This window comes from Callithrix jacchus, chromosome 5, assembly GCF_049354715.1.
Source record: "Callithrix jacchus isolate 240 chromosome 5, calJac240_pri, whole genome shotgun sequence".
In the NCBI taxonomy this organism is placed as follows: Eukaryota; Metazoa; Chordata; class Mammalia; order Primates; family Cebidae; genus Callithrix; species Callithrix jacchus.
Genome location: NC_133506.1, coordinates 146,867,965 through 146,887,056, shown reverse-complemented (window position 1 = coordinate 146,887,056; position 19,092 = coordinate 146,867,965). Strand labels below are relative to the sequence as shown.

Below are 19,092 nucleotides of genomic sequence, written 5' to 3'. Positions count from 1 at the left end.
TCTCCACCCTCTACAAACAGGTTTGGCACACAGTAGGCACTCAATCAATATTTGTTGGCTGGGTGCAGTGGTTCATGACTGTAATCCCAGCAGAGATCCCAGGAGGCCTAGACGAGTGGATCACTTGAGGTCAGGAGTTCGAGACCAGCCTGGCCAACATGTCACAACCCCATCTCTACTACAAATACAAATATTAGCTGGGCATGGTGGCCCATACCTGTAATCCCAGTTACTCCAGAGGCTGAGGCAGGAGAATTGCTTGAACCCAGGAAGTGGAGGTTGCAGTGAGCTGAGATCATGCCACTGTACTCCAGCCTGGGCGACAGAGTGAGACTGTCTAATTTTTAAATTGGACCTCAATTACACAGAATTGGACTAACCATAATCCAGAGGTCAAGATACTTTTTTTTTTTTTTTTTAAGAGATGAGGTCTTGCTCTGTTGGAGTGCAGTGGTGCAATCATAGCTCACTGCAGGCTCAAACTTCCAGGCTCAGGTGATTCTCCTGTCTCGGCCTCCTGAGTAGCTGGGACTACAGGCACATGCCACCACTCTTGGCCAATTTTCTTTAGTTCTTGTAGAAATGAGGTCTTGCTATGTTTCCCAGGCTGGTCTCCAACTCCTGGGCTCAAATGATCTTCCTGTCTTGGCTTCCTAAAGTGCTTGGAATATAGGCATCAAGATATTTTCATTATTAGCATACTATGCTCTGCTGTAATGAATTAATCACTCAGGTCTTAATAATGCAGCAATTATTCATAAATCCACTGCCAAACGATAAAATTATCATGTGTTGATTTGACATACAAATTATTCTAGTCATGGATTGTAAGAAAAGAGGAAAAACGGAAGGAACTGATACTGTATTTGTACTTTGTATCAGACTCCATGCTGGATACTTTATTTGCATTATTTAATCCTAACAATAACTGAAAAATCAGCATTATCATCTCCATATTCCAGAAAAGAAAACTGGCTCAGGAAGATTATTCATCCAAGTTCTTCTAGGAAGTGCTAAGGCTGGAATTCAGATTTCATTTTGTCCTAATTCGTAGTGTAAACTCATTGCCCCTGGGGGAGGTGACAATACACAGAAGATGATTGGCCTGGCACATCTGGGACTCAGCCTGGCTGTCTCATGTCGGCTACCTTGCTAGGATTGAGATATCTTTTTTTTTTTTTTTGCAGAGATGGGATGTCACCATGTTGGCCAGGCTGGTCTCAAACTTCTGACCTCGGGTGATCCACCCACCTCAGCCTCCCAAAGTGCTGGGATTACAGGCATGAGCCACCACTCCTGGCTGGATTGAGATATCTTAATGCCAAGAGAGCAGAAAGATTTAAAGACTATTCTTCTATAATATATGATATAAAATGTAATAAATTAATGAGTTTAAAAATACAGACATCTTAGAAACTTTTTGTTTAAATATATTGTAAAAATTATTTGAAGGCCAGACATGGTGGCTCACACCTGTAATCCCAGCGCTTTAGGAGGTGGAGGCAGGAGGATTGCTTGAACCCAGGGGTTTGAGACCAGCAGGGACAACATAGTGAGACCCCCATTATGTTATTTTTCTACAAAAAAAAAATTAACCAGGAGTGGTGGGAAGCTGAGTAGGAGGATTGCTTGAGCCCAGGAGTTCAAGGCTATGATCTCTCCATTGCACCCCAGCCTTGCCAATAAAGTGAGACCTTGTCTCTCAAAAAAAAAAAAATGATTTGAAAAAGTGTCAGCAGTTTTACATCTTTCAAAAATATTTGGGGATATCTGAAAGTTTAAAAATTAGACAAACCTTATATTTTTATTAATACAAAACCTGAGGATACATTTTGTGTATCAATTTTCATACCAAAATATGAACTGGCAAGGCACACTCATTTCCATTAAAATGTCCACTGAAAGAGTTTGGGGCAATTAGAAAACAAACAAGACAAAAGCTACATGTGACATCTTTTGTTATGAGAGAATTTTTGTTGATCCATAAGTAGTGTGTTGACCTCACCCAACTCCATGAGTGATTGTCACAACATCTGTGCGGCTGGCCAAGGGGAAGATGGGGAGGTTCTTTGAAAAGTTTTTCAGGCGTCTCTGTCTGTAGGCACCTTTTCTTCCCTGCTTGGCCTGTATATTGGGCAATCTTTTTTTTTTTTTTTAAGTCCTTGTCTTTTACTGGGCAAGGGGTAAGGGTAGCAGACAGGCGTGCACCATGGGTGTGTGAGGACAAAATGCTACCCCACAGCCAGCCAACCTACACTCCCCTGAAATAGTGCTGATGTGCTTCGAACTCTGGGCACTGCTTTCACACACAGCCTCTTCCAGGGATAAAAGAAGGGGTTCTCGAAAAGCTTCCTGTTACCTTCAACCATGGAGGCAAGTTCTGAGTTCTGGTTTTCCTAGGACACTAACTCCAGTTACAAAGATCTCTGGAGTGATCAAGCATAGTGAAGTGGCCGGGCGAGTGTTTCCAAAGGATAAGTAGAACAGGGGTCTTGCCCAAGCCCTGTTACAACGTTAGTGCCTGTGTATGATCTTCCAGCCCAACCAGAAATTGACAGAGGTATGTATATGGTGAGAAGTTATATATATATATATTTAGAATTAGCCAGCTGGACTCAGTTTTGTTGATCCCAGTTTTGTTGGCAACATCCAAAGCATCATAATCAGGAGCCAGTGGAAATATGCCTTCTTCTCTCCCTCAGGCCGAATCAGGGTGCTGACCTTGGCCACATCCATGTCACAGAGCTTCTTCACAGCCTGTTTGATCTGGTGCTTGTTGGCTTTAACATCCACAATGAACACAAGTGTGTTGTTGGCTTCTAGTTCTTCACGGCGGACTCAGTGGTCAGCGGAAACTTGGTGATGGGATAGTGGTCAAGCTCGTTTCTCCTGGGGGCGCTCTTCCAGGGATATTCCGGCTGCCTCCGGAGTCTCAGGGTCTTGGGCTGCCAGAAGGCGGGTGACGCAGGGATCTTTTTTTTTTGTGGCTGTGGACACCTTTCAACACTACCTTCCTGGCCTTTAAAGCCTTCGCTTTGGCCTCGGCAGGAGCTTCCTTCTTCACTTTCAGCGCCATCTTGTGAAAAAGCTGGAAAATCTTTTGTTTCGGTAGTCCATAACTACTGCGAGATTCATAGGTTTCACTACACACAAAAAAATTCCCTCCAACAAAAATCGTTTTTGTTCCATCCTGTTTAATCTGTACCTCATTGTTTGAGTCCCATAACCAATCCCCAAATCCCAGATCAGCTTTTGAGGATTCCACATATGAGTGAGACATGGGGTATCTGTCTTTCTATGCCTGACTTATCTCACCAAACGTAATGTCCTCTAGGTTCATCCATGTTGTCACAATTGACAAGATTTCATTCTATTTTTATGGCTGAGTAGTGTTTCATGTGTGTTTACACCATATTTTCTGTATTGATTCTTCTGTTGATGGGCACTTAGGTTCATCCTATACCTTGGCTATTGTGAACAGTGCCGCAATAAACACGAGGGTGCAGAAGTTTCTTTGATACACTGATTTCCTTCCTTTTGGATACATATGCAGTCTTGGGATTGTTGGATTATCACTGATGATTCTTGACTGAAACAAATATTCTTGCCAAGTGATGAATTTTTATTCCCATCATTCCTTCTACAGTCTGATATTTTCTTTAAAAGTGGCATCAAAAATAAAATATTTTAAAATCCAACTTTTTTTTAAGACGGAGTTTCACTCTTGTTGCCCAGGCTGAAGTGCAATGGCGCGATCTTGGCTCACTGAAACCTCTCCCTCCAGGGTTCGAGTGATTCTCCTGCCTCAGCCTCTCAAGTAGCTGGAACTACAGGCACAGGCCACCATGCCTGGCTAATTTTTGGTAGTTTAGTAGAGACAGGGTTACATCATGTTGGCCAAGATGATCTCCATCTCCTGACCCTGTGATCCACCCGCCTAGAGCTCCCAAAGTGTTGGGATTACAGAAGTGAGCCACCGACCGTGCTCAGCCTTAAAATCCAAATTTTAAGTGACAAAGTTCGTCAATTATTTTCAGTCCTCCTGAATCTATCTAAGTGTATTCAACTCCAACAGCCTCTCAGATACCCTAGCACTCGTGAGTCAATTCAGCAATTAAAATGTGGCCCTTTCTTCCTGAGCTTACTTCTTTCCAAGCCCAAGTAGGAAGCACTTTCTCACCCAATATCCCAATTGTTAGATACTGTTGTCATCATTTGGAGCTGGGAGGGGTTGGAGTTGAACAAGAACAATCAAATTAAAGGGAGAATCAAACTAACTTAGAGTGATTCAAGTGCTATCCTTTCTGTAATCTAAAAATTAAACTCAGCCAAAGAGTAAACTCATTATGGCCAAAGGATAACCTTAAAAGAGTCAAAGAATGTATGAAAGGGATGGAACTCAGGGTGCAGAGTTTCTTCAAACTAAATAACTGATTTCATATTTACATTGCAAAGGCATTGATTTAAAATTAATTAGTAAGTGATCAGGGAGAAATCACTAATAATACTAAAATATTATTTTAGTCTCTATTTAAAATATTATTTTAATATTATTAGTGATTTCTACCTAATCACTTACTAATTGACTTTAAAATATGTTTTTATTTCTAAATTTACCTTATTCTTTTCCTCTTTGTTTCATATAAAGAGACACAAATACAATCTAGAAGAAAGGTACAAGCAAGGAACAAAATGTACATTTTCTCTTACAGGAGTGTTTTAGAAAAAATGCAGTTGGACTTTCAGCCATTTTCATTCATATTTCAGGCATTTCCTATCCATTAAACAAATACCTTTTTCAAAGGTTGCCACTGAGAAGTGGCTATTTAGTCTCTACTATTTAAAATAGGCAGACTCCCAAAGCCATCATTTAGCTGACCATGTAGTGAAGTCATTTGAATGATTACTGTAAAACAGGATTTAAGAAGAAAATAAATGAAAGGGGAAAAGTAATTTGGGGATCATTTTAAAGCTCTAAACACACAGGGTTGGGTGCCATGACACCATTATTCTCTTTTGCCTTTAGACACAGGAAGGGTGGATGGATTTGCTTGGAAAAAGGAGTTCCTTCTAAATCAAGTCCATGGTCAAAGTAAACACCCAGCTGAAGATTATGTTTGAGAAACTGCTTACAACTAGTGTGAAGGCATTAAGCAAACAAGGAGCTGAGATGCAAATGCCGTGGAGGACATGGAAGCAGTGTGTTGAAAACATCCAGTGTTTTAGGCCGTCCATGGCCAGAATCCAGCCTCTTCTACAAGCATGTCCTGCACTTGAATCTGTTTTCGGGTTCTCCTGAAAAATATTTATTAGGAGCTGTCCCAGTAAAATAAACCAAATAATGTAATCAGCAACTAACTTGCAGGCAAACATACACACACACAGATTCTGTTAGTTGGGAGGAACGCAACCCCCTCCTGCTACATTATTCCATTGATGCAAAAACATTTACATCTCCTTTGTTAGCTAGTTTTCTGTAGAAATTTTATAATCACTGGGCAACTCTATTACACTGCTCTCTGAGAAGTGACTCTGAGTAGCTAGACCCATGTTTTTATCCCACAGCCAAGGAGAAAAAAAAATCTTTTTCTGTTTTTTTTTTAAACTTTAGTCTATCATACATCAAACCTGTCAAGCTTTTTCATTAAAGTTCATGGTTTTTAAGTTCATTGTAAATAACTCAAATTGATTTTACAAAAGGGGGAAAAAAGTCTTGCCCTGATGTTGAGCAGTGCAAACTGTAGTAATATCCCTTGTCAAATGGGATTTCTCAAGTGGCTTTTTAAAGAGGAGAAAAAAGGATTTAGCTAAATAGAAATATTTTGAGACTAAAACCAACGTTATACTCTGATTGTAGGTTGGCCTCTGGTTTTCTTAGAAGTCTAGAATTTTTTCACATTTTAAAAAAAGTCCAGTAGCTACGTTTATCAAGCGATACATGTCAGATTTCACAGCTTGAGGTCCTTAAGAGTTATTTGGTTGGAGAAGCTAGTTAGAGGTTTTTATCTGCATTTTAACAGTAAAATAGAGCCATAAATTTGCTGATAGCTCTGTGAATGTTTTCGAAGTTAGCAATCTCTTGGTTTACCTTTTCTAAAGTCATGAAAAAGATACCTAACCTGCTTTTACCAGGTAGGTTCATTACATCACGCTGCACTGCATCAGTCAGGGTTCAGTCAGGGAGGCAGAACCAGGACAAGTGATACAAAATAAGAGATTTGGGTCAAGATTGGATCTCTCACAGTTGTGGGAGCTCGTGAATGTCTAGGGAAAGCCCTTGGCTTTGTTGTCTGGGGGTGATCATGAAGTTACTGTACGTTGGCCAGGCCAGAAACAGGACAAGCAAGACAAACCAGAACCTGCAAGGACAAACTACGGCCCACAAAGACACACTGGAACCTGTGTCTATCACTGCTCACCTTGACAGCATGGGTGACCTACAGATGCTGGCATTCTCCTCCCTGAGCTGCACCTGTGCCTGTCCCAAAATTCAGAGGAGCTGAAGGAAGAGATCGGATGGGACTGGAGGGAGCCCAGCTGCTGTGCCGTACTCAGCAGGAGGCCAGCACAACGGCAACCACATGCATGAGCCACAGCTGTGCCTCTACCTGGCACCGATCTTCAGAGCTTAGTGATTGCTGCTGTACTTTTGCTTTTCACGTCATTCACATATTTTCCCTGTAGATAACTCAAACCTGGATTCTCATGGGAAAGGAATTCTGGGAAACAGTTCTGGCTAGCTAGGTGGATTCTGCATGAAACCACCCCTGTGATTTTTTTCCAATCTTGCTAATCCCCTATTAGCTTTCTTCTTTTTCCCTGAGAAGTTGCTGCTGGTTTATCTGTTAGGTTGTCAAGAGGCAGCTGAATGCTGGTCCAACTGAGGATCATCTTCACATTCTTGGTGTGAGGACACTATCAGGACTGCCCCAAGGTTTAGGTACTTCTCAGATTGGAAGGACACATGGTCAACCTTCTGTTTATGCTTTCATAGTAAACATTTGAAAAAAAAACTTTTTTGAGATGGAATCTCACTCTGTCATATAGGCTAGAGTGTAGTGACGTGATCTCAGCTCACTGCAACCTCTGCCTCCTGGGTTCAATAGATTCTCCTGCCTCAGCCTCCTGAGTGACTGGGATTACAGGCACCTGCTACCACGCCTAGCTAATTTTTGTATTTTTAGTAGAGATGGGGTTTCACCATTTGGCCAGCCTGGTCTTGAACTCCTGATCTGAGGTGATCTGCCTGCCTCAGCCTTCTAAAGCTGGGATTACAGGTGTGAGCCACCACACCTGGCCTTGTAAAATCCAAACCCCACATCAAATACCGCTTTCTTTCATGACGGTTTCCCTTGCAAGCTGGCGGTGGTCCCTCCCTCTTTGATACCTGGAACCTCCTTCCTAGCACTTAGGTTGTTCTGCTTTCCGTTAGTCAGTCATTCCTCAACTTGTCTCCTCACATGCAGGGGCCTGGTCTTATTCATCTTTTCATTTCCTTCTTCCCCTTGCTCACCCCTACCTCTAGACCTGATACCATGCCTTGCACACAGATGCTGAACAAACATTTGTTCAGTATAATAATTAAGTATTGTGACTTACATTTCTTATTTTATACTTTGCTTTCATGTTGGAGCCTACTAGATCAGGTGAGGATTGTCTTCAGCTTGAATGTGTAATGTCCTTTCTTAGGATTTCTGTCTTCACACATCATCCTGAGGATTCATACCTTTATCTTCCACTGGGAATTTCTCCCTCCCTCCCTCCCTCCCTCCCTCCTTCCTTCCTTCCTCCCTCCCTCCTTCCTCTCTCCCTCCTTCCTTCTCTCCCTCCCCCCTTCCTCCACTCCCTTCCTTCCTTCCTTCCTTCCTTCCTTCCTTCCTTCCTTCCTTCCTTCCTTCCTTCCTTCCTTCTTCCTTCCTTCCTTCCTCCCTGCCCTCCTGCCCTCCTCTCTCTCCCTCTCCCTCTCTCTCTCTCTTTCCAAAATAAAACTTTTCAGCTGGGCACAGTGGCTCACACCTGTAATCCCAGCACTTTGGGAGGATGAGGCAGGTAGATCCCCCGAGGTCAGGAGTTCGAAACTCTGTATTTACTAAAAAGGCAAAAATTAGCTGAGTGTGGTCGTGGGCACTTGTAAACTCAGTTACTCGGGAGGCTGAGGTAGGAGAACGGCTTGAACTCGGAGGCAGAGGCTGCAGTGAGCCAAGATCACACCACTGTACTCCAGCCAGGGCAACAGTGAGACCCCATCTCAAAAAAAGTAAAAAATAAAATAAACCTTTTCTATCAGCCTGGAGCCTATTCATGGTAAACAAATCAGTGCTAATAAAGTATAGCAAGTGAAGAAAACAATTATTTACCCTCAATTATTTATTCTAGATAGAATGTCATTGCAACTATTTAAAAGAACTGTGGTGGGGTAAATAATAACTAGAAACCCGTGAATTTTACTGTATATGGCAAAAGGGACTTTGTAGATGTGATTAAAGATTGGGGGAGTGGTTTCTCTTGGATAATCCAGATGGACCCTAAATATAATCACAAGAGTACTCGTAAGAGGGAGGCAGAGCCAAGTGCTCATGCCTGTAGTTCCACATACTTAGGAGGCTGAGACAGGAAGATTGCTTGAGTCCAGGAGTTTGAGACCAGTCTGGGAAACATAGTCACACCTTGTCTCGAAATGAAAAAAGAGGGAGGCAGGAGTAAATTTGACTACAGAAAAGAAGAAGGCAATGTGATGATAGAAGCTGGGATTGGGGTAATGTGTGTGTGTGTGTTTTTTTTTAGACTATCATTAAAATGGGTAACATTCTAGCCCAGATGGATCAGAAAAATAGAGAGAAGACATAAAGTGTCAATACCAGGAATGAGAGAAGTGCCATTACTACAGATTATACAAATATTAAAAGTATAATCATACTATATTATAAACAATTTTATGCCAATAAATTGAAAAAAATGAGCAACACTCACTCAAGAAGACATAGATAACTCAAATGTCTTTTTTTTTTTTTTTTTTTTGAGACAGAGTCTTGCTCTGTCGCCAGGCACCAGGCTGGAGTGCAGTGGCGTGATCTTGGCTCACTGCAACCTCCACCTCCCGAGTTTGAGCAATTCTCCTGCCTCAGCATCCCGAGTAGCTGGGACTATAGGCATGAGCCACCATGCCCAGCTAATTTTTTGGTATTTTTGGTATAGACGGGGTTTTACCATGTTGGCCAGAATGGTCTCCATCTCCTGACCTTGTGATCTGCCTGCCTCGGCCTCCCAAAGTGCTGGGATTACAGGCGTGAGCCATCATGCCCGACTCTCTATATTTATTTTTATAATTGAATGCTTAGTTAAAAATCTTCCTACAAGAAAAACTCCCAGGTCAAATGGCTTCATTGATGTATTTAAAGAAGAGATAATACAAAGATATTACAAGAAAGGAAAACAACAGACTAATACCTTCCATGAACATATATGCAAAAATTTTAAACAAAATTTTAGTGAATCAAATCCAACAGGGATTGATAATAACAAGAATAAAATATCAACAGAGTGAGGCATGTTCCAGAATGCATGGTTCGTTTGATATGCAACAATTAATCTATATAATTCATCATATTAAGAAGCCACATAACCATCTCAATAAATGCAGAAAAAGCATTTGACAAAATTTAGCTTTCATTCCAGGTTTTTTAAAACTCTAAGAAAACTGTGAATAGAAGGGAGATTCTTCAAACTGGTAAGAGGCACCTACAAAAAACTTATAGCTAACATCATACTTCCTGGTGAAATACTGCATACTTTCCTCCTAAGTTCAGAAACAAGAAACTGATCTCTATTCTCACTCCTTCTGTTCAACATTATGCTTGAAATTCTAGCCAGTGCAATGGGGCAAGAAAAAGAAATAAAAGGCATCTAGATTGAAAAGAAATAATTAAAACTGTCTTTATTTGTAGATAACATAATCATCTATGTAGAAAATCCTATAGAATCTATGAAAAACCCCTATTAGAACTAACAAGCGAGTTTCTCAAAATAGCAGGAATATAAGATCAATATACAAGAATCAATTGTATTTCTATATTCTAGAAATGAACATTCAGAAAGTGGAATCTAAAAAGCTATCATTTATAAAATGACAAAAAATATGAACTAGTAACAGAAAATCTGACAAAAGATGTGAAACTCCCATTTACTGAAAACTATAAAACATATCTTTGAGAATAAAGAAACCCTAAAAAGGTGGAGATATAAAATTATTCATGGAGATCAAGACTCAAAATGAAGATGTCAGTTTTTCCTCAATGAAAGACAAATATTCCAAACAGCCTCCATTAAAATCTTAGCATATTTTCCTTGTTTATTGTGGTAAAAGTATATAACAAAAAATTTACCATCTTAACCATTTTTAAATGTACAGTGTAGTAGTGTTAAGTGTATGTACATTGTTGTACAACAACAGAGCCTGTGTACCTCTGCCTCCCAGGCTCAAGTGAACCTCCCACCTCAGCTTCCCGAGTAGCTGGGACTACAGGCACACACCACCATGCCTGGCTAATTGTATGTATTTTTGGTAGAGATGGGGTTTCACCATGTTGCCCAGGCTTGTCTCCAACTCCTACACTCAGGTGATCCACCCACGATGACCTCCCAAAGTGCTGGGATTACAGGCATGAGCCACTGCACCCAGCTTATATTTGCTTTTAATATTTCCTGTGCATACATTTAGAACCACATCAGATTTAGATTTAGAAATTTAATAATTCAGAAAACTTTAGAATAATTTAGAAAACTCAAGAGGAGAAAGAAAATGTAGTCTTTTTCCAATGTTTTTACTTTTTCCACTGTTCTTTATTCTTATCTCGTGTTCCAAGATACCTTCTTTTATTATTTTGTACTATTTTGAGAGTTTTCTTTACTTTTCTTCTTGGTCATCCTAAAAGGCAGCAAATTCTCATTTCAAGATAGTCTCAAGATAGTATCCTTGCATTTGAGACTATCTTGACTTTCCTTTCATTCTTGAAGGATGTTTTTGCTGGATATAGGACTCTGAGTTGACAGCACTTGAAAAATGTTGTACCACTTTCTTCTGACCCCCACAGTTTCTTTTTGTCTTTAGTTTTCAGAATTTTGACTGTATCATATGTCTGGGCGTGATTTCTTTGGGTATATCCTATTTTGTATTCATTCAGCTTCTTAAATATGTAGGCTATGCCAGTTGCCAAACTTGAGGAGTTTTCAGCCTTTATTTCTCTTCAGGTACTTTTTCAACCCTGCCCTCTTCCTCCTCTCCTGACATTTTGATGACATAAATGCTCAATTTTTTTTGTTATAGTTTCACAGTTCCCTGAGGCTCTGTTTATTTTTCTCAAAGTTTTTTTCTCTGTTGTTTGGATGGAGTAATTTTTATTATTCTCTCTTCAGGTCACTGCTTCTTTCATCTGGGTCCTCCATTCTGTTGTTAAATCATTTTTACATGTCATTTCAGTTATTGTATTTTTCATTTTAAAAATTTTGACTTGGTTCTTACTTATATCTTCTATTTCTTTGCTGAGACATACTCTTCATTTGTTTCAAGGGTATTTGTAATTGTTGAAGCTTTTTATGCTCAACATTTTAATGATACTTAAGATCTTTGTAAAATAATTCTAATACCTATATTACCATGGTGTTGGCATCTATTGATTGTGTTTCTTCATTTAGTTGAGATATTCCTGGTTCTTGGTGCAATTTTTTTATTGAAACCTGGAAATCTAAGATATTATGTTATAAAAGTTTGGAACTTACTTAAACCTTCTGTTTTAGCTGGCTTCTTATGACACCATTCCAAGAATAGAAAGAGGGTGGTTCTGGCCAGGTGCAGTGGCTCATGCTTGTAATCCTAACACTTTGGAAGGCTGAGGCAGGGGGAATCATTTGAGGTCAGGAGTTCAAGCCCAGCCTGATCAATATGGTGACATCCCATCTCTACTAAAAATTAGCTAAAAGAAAATTAGCCAGTTGTGGTGGTGCATGCCTGTAGTCCCAACTACTTGGGAGGCTGAGACAGGAGAATTGCTTGAACCCAGGAGATGGAGGTTGCAGTGAGCCAAGATTGTGCCACTGTACTCCAGCCTGGACAACAGAGTGAGACTCTGTCTCAAAAAAAAAAATTAAAAATAAATAAAAAATAAAAAGAGGGTGGTTTCTTATTATCCAGGTAGGGTAGAAGTCCATGTTCCTTAATCAACTTTCATTCACACCTAATGTTACTGCTGCATGGGGGATGAGAACACTGGGATGAAAGTTTTGGCTCCTTACTTGGTCTTCTTTGACATTACCCTAGTGGGAGTATTGTGGTGCAATACTTTTAATTGGAATTGCATTGGATTTATCCATGTATTTTGGAAGAATGAGATATTAAAAATATTAATTTACCAATTCATGAATATGATATAGCTTTCCATTTATTTAGATATTTAAGGTGTTAGAAGTCATTTTACTTATTTATAATATACATATTTTTGAGACAGGGTCTCAGTCTGTCAACCCATGCTAGAGTGCTGTGGTGCAATCATGGCTCACTGAAGCCTCAACCTCCTAGGCTCAGGAGATCCTCCTGCCTCAGCCACCCACATAGCTAGGAGTGCAGGCATGTGCCATCATGCCTGGCTAATTTTTGTATTTTTTTTTTAGAGATGGGATTTTGTCATGTTGCCCAGGTTGGTTATGAACTCTTGGGCTCAAGTGATCTGCCTGCCTCAGCTTCCCAAAGTACTGGAATTAAAGGCATGAGCCACCATGCCTGGCTAGATTTCAGAAATCTCAGCCATGTTTTGTAGTTTTGGTGTACAGGTCTTGCATATCTTTATCAGATTTATCCCCATGCATTTCACATTTTTAATAATTTTTTTTCTAAATCTCATTTCTGATTACTCATTAACAATAATGTTAGTATTAGAAATGCAATTCATTTTTCTATGCTCATCTTATATTCTGCAGCCTTGCTAAACTTGCTGCACAGTTCTGGTAGCTATTTAAAGATTCTACATGATACTTTAATAGAAAATTATGTCAATTGCAAATCAATAAAGTTTTGATTCTTCTCTTCTGGTATGAACACCATTTATTCCTTTTTCTCGAGCTACTATACTTGGCCAGACACTCTAGGATAATGTTGGAGAGAAATAGTAATCCTTGCTTTATTCCTGATCTTATAGGGAAGAAAATTCATTTACACTTTCACCATTAGGTAAGAGTAAGGGAAGAGTATAATTTATACATTTATTTTCTTTTTGAACAGTTTCTTAAATATAAACAATGTATAACTTTTGTAAACGAGAACAGTACCTTAAAATAATCCAAAGCACTATGTAAAAAACCTCAAAACAACAGTACCTTATCATCACACTACTCAGTGACTTTCCCTCAAGTGCTCACATGGTGCTCAAGGTGGTGGCAGCTACAGCAGAGGACTCTAATTCCATGACTGGAAAAATCTCTCCAAAGAGGACTCTGTGTGCAAAGAAGGGTATGGCTGATGAGGCTGATGAGACAGTGAAGATGAGGACATTGGAAAGAATATTTCATTTTCAAAAGATAATTTAACTATTCTAGATTGACAATTATTTTTTTCTTTCTGTACTTTAAAGATGTTGTTTCACCGTCTTCTGGCTTCTATTGCTTGTGATGATAGCTGCTTTCAACCTTACTATTGTTTCTCTGAATGTATTGCATCTTTTTCTTTGGTTACTTTTAGTATTTATTGTCTCTTCAGCATTGGTTTAAAGCAATTTGATTTTCATGCACCTTGGTGCAGTTTTCTTCATTTTCTTAATTCTTGGAGTTCACTGATTTTTGTGTACGTCCACGTGTTTATAGTTTTCATTATATTTGGAAATTTTTTGGTCATTATTTCTTCAAATGTATTTTTGTACTCATCCTCATCTTTAGGGACTGCACTCACAAATATGCTTAGTCACTTGAACTTGTTCCAGGACTCTGTTCCTTTTTATTCCAGTCATTTTTGTCTCCATAATTCAATTTGAATAGTTTCTCTTGCTATCTCAAAGTTTACTAATTTTTTTTTGCAATGCCTAATTTGTCATTAATCCCATCCAAAATATTTTTTATCTCAGAACATTGAGTTTCCATCTCTATCTATTTGATTTGGGTCTTTTTTATATCTTTCATGTCTCTACTTAAGATGTTTAATTTTGCTCTATTTATATGAGCATATATGAAATAACAATTACTGTCCTTAGCTACTAGTTCTATCATCTCTGACATCTCTATGTCATTTTTTTGTCTTTCTTAATGCTTGTGTTTTTCTGTTTCTTTTCATGCCTACTAATGTTTGATTGAGTGCCAGACATTGTGAATTTTATCTGGTGATGCTGTACATCTTTGGATTCCTGTGATCACTCTAGAACTTTGTTCTGGAATGCAATTAGGTTACCTGGAAACAATTCGTTTATTTTAGGTCTTTCTCTTAACCTTTGTTTGGTGGATTCAGAACACTATTTAGTCTAGGGCTAAATTTGCCCTACTGCTAAGGCAAAATTCCTTTAAGTACTCTGATGTTTTGTGAATTGTTAGGTTTTTCCACTGTGGCTAGCAAAACCAGAAATGACTCCTAACTCTATGTGAGCTCTGAGAATTGTTTCATTGAATGCCTTCATGATTGTTGTTTTTGTTAATAGCCTCAGTTTTTTTAAACACATATTCATTGATCAATATTTATCTAAATATCTTATAGTGACCCTTCAGTGATCTTGGCTTCTTTCTTCATGCTTTCTCCATATGTTTCCCTGTAAACTCTAGCTGCTGTAGCCTCCCTAGACTCCCAGAAAGTTCTGTTTTCTCAACCCAGGAGAACCTTGAGGCTCTACCTGGATTCCTGTTTCCTGAACCATAGTCTAGAAACATTTTCCACACAAGGGCAATCATAGGGTCCACCTCATTCGTTTTCTTCTACTCAAGGATCATTATTCTTTGTTGCCTGCTCTCCATATCTTGAGATCTGTTTTTCACGTTTGTCTTTTTGTTGTTTCAGTTGTTTTATGTGGAAAGGCAAATCTGGTCCTCTTAGAGAATAAATATGGTGTACCACTTTGGCCAGAGCAGAAGTTCACCTTAGTTCTTAGTACATTAATTTCACAGGTTCTTTTTTACACAAATACAACCCAAGATCTTCACCCTACTTTTCTACATAGAAACCAGCTCATGCGTAAATAAACATCTACATTTGAAAAGTGATTCAGGTGTATAGTTTTGAAAACAGATGGAGTAGTAAACCAGATAAAATTTACACTTGCAAAGAAAGGTAATGACAGGATTCTTTTAGAGTTTTCAGAATATCTGACATAAAAGTTGTTTTACCTCATCATTCTCCTCCCTACAGATATATAAACCCATTCATTATATTTATATATTCATCGTCTATAATTACACCTTTCCAAGGGTTGTAGTTGTTCATCCTCAGTGTAAGAGAAACCTCTGGGAGGTGGACAAGGTGAGTAGAAGGAAAGTAAGGCTTAAAGCAACAACAAACTTCATGTGTAGGCAAGAGAAGGACTTAGTATCATACAGTTTATATTAGCCGATTGGTTTTCCAGCTCATACAAGTAGTCCTGAGGTTAGTTTTCCGGTATATTCCTGCAGTTTTTCAAGACTTTGAGGTAGTCTTTACTTAGCCGTAGATGCCACTGGCTAATCCCTTTACTCTTCTCACACTGAGACTGTATTTGTCTTCCTGCAGGAGAAACCCTTGGGCCACAGAGAGACCAGAAAGGCTATAATTAAAACCTGAACGTCGTTCATTGACTGGGTAACACAACAGTTTGAATCCTCTTCCACTAAAAGAAAATTAAAATCCTTTCTGGGCTTCTTTGAATCTTGGAGGCAATATATATCTAGAGTGACTTATTTGCCTGGAATTGTTCAAGTTCATGTCTGTTGTCTTGATGTATTTTAAATAATTCTTTCATTTTAAAGTGCCTGGGCTGGGACAACAAATTACATAGTGTCCTACTCTACCATATTTGAGTGTGATTCTCTATCCATGTACCAAGAAATACGTAAAGCTATCAGGTCTGAGGGGCATCAAGAGCAAGAGAATGCTTCCTAGCTAGGTCAGGCACAATGTGGCTCTCATCCTCAGGTTTTATGAATTACAGATCTAGTGATACTCAATATGTGTGCAGTAGAAGAAGATACTCTATGGAGCCCTGGGCAAACTCATGGGAGAACTGTAGTTCCAGTCACAGCGTTTGAAAGAGGCTATACTCTCCTAAGCAAATAGCTAATCTCCTCTTGAGAAACAATCCCTAGATGTTTATTGGGTCTGAGTGGGGACTAAACACTTGATTATAGGACATCAACTGATCATATGACTCAAACTGCTCATTATGAACTGCCCATTATGATGTCATCCAAGCATCACACCTTTGGGCATTATGAAGCAGCACTTCAACTTCAGACCCAGTGCTCCTATGAGATCAGGCACAAGCAGGTCCTGAAGGCACAGGTAGGATTCATGAGAAGCGGCTCAGACTTCCTGATGACCTGCCCATCTCCTTCAATCCTCTGGTCTCATTTTAAACTTCCTTCTGCTGGTTATAGGGATAGCTATGGCATTACAGCCCCACACATGGGTGGCCCTGAAGGACACTGGAGAAAGGAATCTTGCCAGTGGGTAGAACATCTAGCAGGACATGGGTTTCTAACTTAAATGGAAGAAGAAGTCAGAGGTGCATATCTATACTGATTCATAGGCACTGGACAATGATTTGGCCAGATGGTCAGAGACATGGTAAGGAGCAAGATTAGAGAATTAAAGACAAGGAAGTTTGTGCAAGAGATATATGGCCAAACCTCTTAGAATACACAGAGTGAGAAAAATTAATATTTTACATGGATGTTTGCCAGAGGGAGCCCATGGCAGAAGAGGTTCTCACTAACCAAATGGAAAAGATGACTCACTGTGTAGATCTCAGTGAATTACATCTGAGGTGTTTGTGTACAATGTGGCCATGGTGGCAGGGCTGGAGATTAGGCATCCATGGATATTGACACTGCTGATCTGACTACCACTACCACTGCAGAGTATCCAACCTGCTAACCCCAATTGAGTACCATGTGCTGAAGGGACCAGCCAATCTCCTGGTGGCTGATTGATTGCACTGGACTCCTCACATCATGGAGAGGGCAGTAATTTATTCTCATTGAAGTGGACTCTTAGGCTGAATATAGATTTGCCTTTCCACCTTGCTCAGTCACTAGATGAGGGCCATGCCCAGAAGGGCGTGTTTTTCTCTGTGGCATCTAGCATCTCTATCCATGGACTTTCTGTGTGTCTTATTCACCATCATGTTATTCCTTACAGTGCTGCATCTGGCAGAAATTTATTTTACAGCAAAAAAAAAAAAGCCACAATATAGTCAAGGAATTCATTATTCTTACAATAAACACCTCAGCTAGAAGTCATCGGTCCTGTCGAACAGTAGAATGGCCTTTTGATAACTCATTCATAATACCAGCTGGGAGATTCACAAGTGAAGTTAGGGTTTTGTTCTATAGAATAGCCAATATATGGTGCAGTTTCTCTTCTTATGGTGCATAAGCAGAAAAAAATGGGTCCAAGAATCAAGGGGTGAAAGTAGGAGTGGTACCTACCACTGTGACGCTTAAGGACTTACATGTAAAATGTTGCTTCCTATTCTGTGTTGTAGGTCCTGCTTCATTTGAGGCCTGACAAAGAAAGCAGGCTTCCAGAGGGGACTCAACAGTGGGTCCAGTGAGACAACCACATGGCCATTGTGGCTTTTGATGCTAGTGAATCAACTGGCATGAAGTAGAGGTGCTGTGTTTGCTGAGGTGACTGCTCCTAATTAACAAGTAGAAATAGGATTATTGCTGCACTTTGTGGGCAGAGAGGGGCTCTACCCCCAAATACCTGGAACTTGAGTTCTTTCCTAATACAGATATGACTAGAGGTAAAAGTTCATGAAAGCCCAGCTATTTGATCATGACATTTCAGCGTCACTCAGGGGCTTCTTCCATGCTTCCCAGAGTCATTCTAGCACCCGGCAGTAGCCATAGAATCACCTTAGCCATAGAATCACTGCATCACCTCTGCAGTATATCCGTTTCCAGAAGCCCACTCTCCTGATTCACCGCCAGTGAAAGTTTAAACAATAGAAGCATCACCTGTGCAAGGTGTTCACACGCTAGCTGGGCGGTGGATGATTCAGCTCCAAAATCCCGTATGATTGCTTATTCTTTCCAGACACAACTGCAGCAAACTGGATTGTCTAGACACAGAAGATGAGACAGAGTTGAGGGTGCCAGAAGCTCACTAGGTATGAACACCTGTGAAAGGAAGCAGGCAGAAGCACGATTGCAGTGGAGGAGGAGGAAGTTGAATTGCCATGCAGGTCAGACAGAGCCTTGCCAACCCAGGGGAACTCAGAGGAAGTCCTGCCTGACAGTTTTCCCCGTGGAGCCGAAACAGTTGTGCTTTCATCTCTCCACCTTGCTCAGTCACCAGATGCAGGCCATGCCCAGAAGCGCATGTTTTTCTCTGCAGCTTAGACTGATGTTGAGGAGCCAGGAGCTGGAAGCCACCTGTTGACTACACTCCCTGCAGCTGGTCAGCCCATCCTTTTCCAGGGGCATCTCAACGGCATCTTTGTCAGGTCAACAATTTTGTGTACATGCCACATTCTCCTATTCATGGACTTCTGGGCTTTTCCCACTTTGAAGCAATTATGAATTATGAATGTTACAGACACGTTTATACAAGTTTTACTGTGACGAGCTACTTTTGTTTCTCTTGGGTAAGTATCTAGGAATGGAATTGCTGAGTCATAAGGTAGGTGTGTGTTTAGTTTTATAAGAAACTACTAAGGCCAGGCCCAGTGGCTCACACCTATAATCTCAGAACTTTGGGAGGCCAAGGTGGGCGGATCACTTAAGGTCAGGAGTTCAAGACTAGCCTGGCCAACATGGTGAAACCCCATCTCTACTAAAAATCCAAAAATTAGCTGGGTTTGGTGGTATATGCCTGTAATCCTAGCTAGTCGGGAGGCTGATGCAGGAGAATTGCTTGAACCCAGGAAGTGG

At 40.1% G+C, this 19,092-nt stretch overlaps 1 long non-coding RNA gene across 10 annotated transcripts in view; it reads left to right on the top strand.

Moving 5' to 3' along the window:
• The window catches only part of LOC118153921 (uncharacterized), a 51,644-nt gene that overhangs the window by 8,406 nt on the left and 24,146 nt on the right, over nt 1-19,092 (top strand). For 8 of the 10 annotated variants that reach the window (XR_004743726.3, XR_013536174.1, XR_008481779.2 and 5 more), the window contains exons 2-4: nt 15,728-16,495; nt 17,700-17,844; nt 18,257-18,806. This is a non-coding gene — a long non-coding RNA (uncharacterized LOC118153921). Of the gene's footprint in view, nt 1-15,727; nt 16,558-17,699; nt 17,845-18,256; nt 18,807-19,092 lie in introns of those variants that run through there. The other 2 variants (XR_013536171.1, XR_013536172.1) reach the window with 2 other exon arrangements.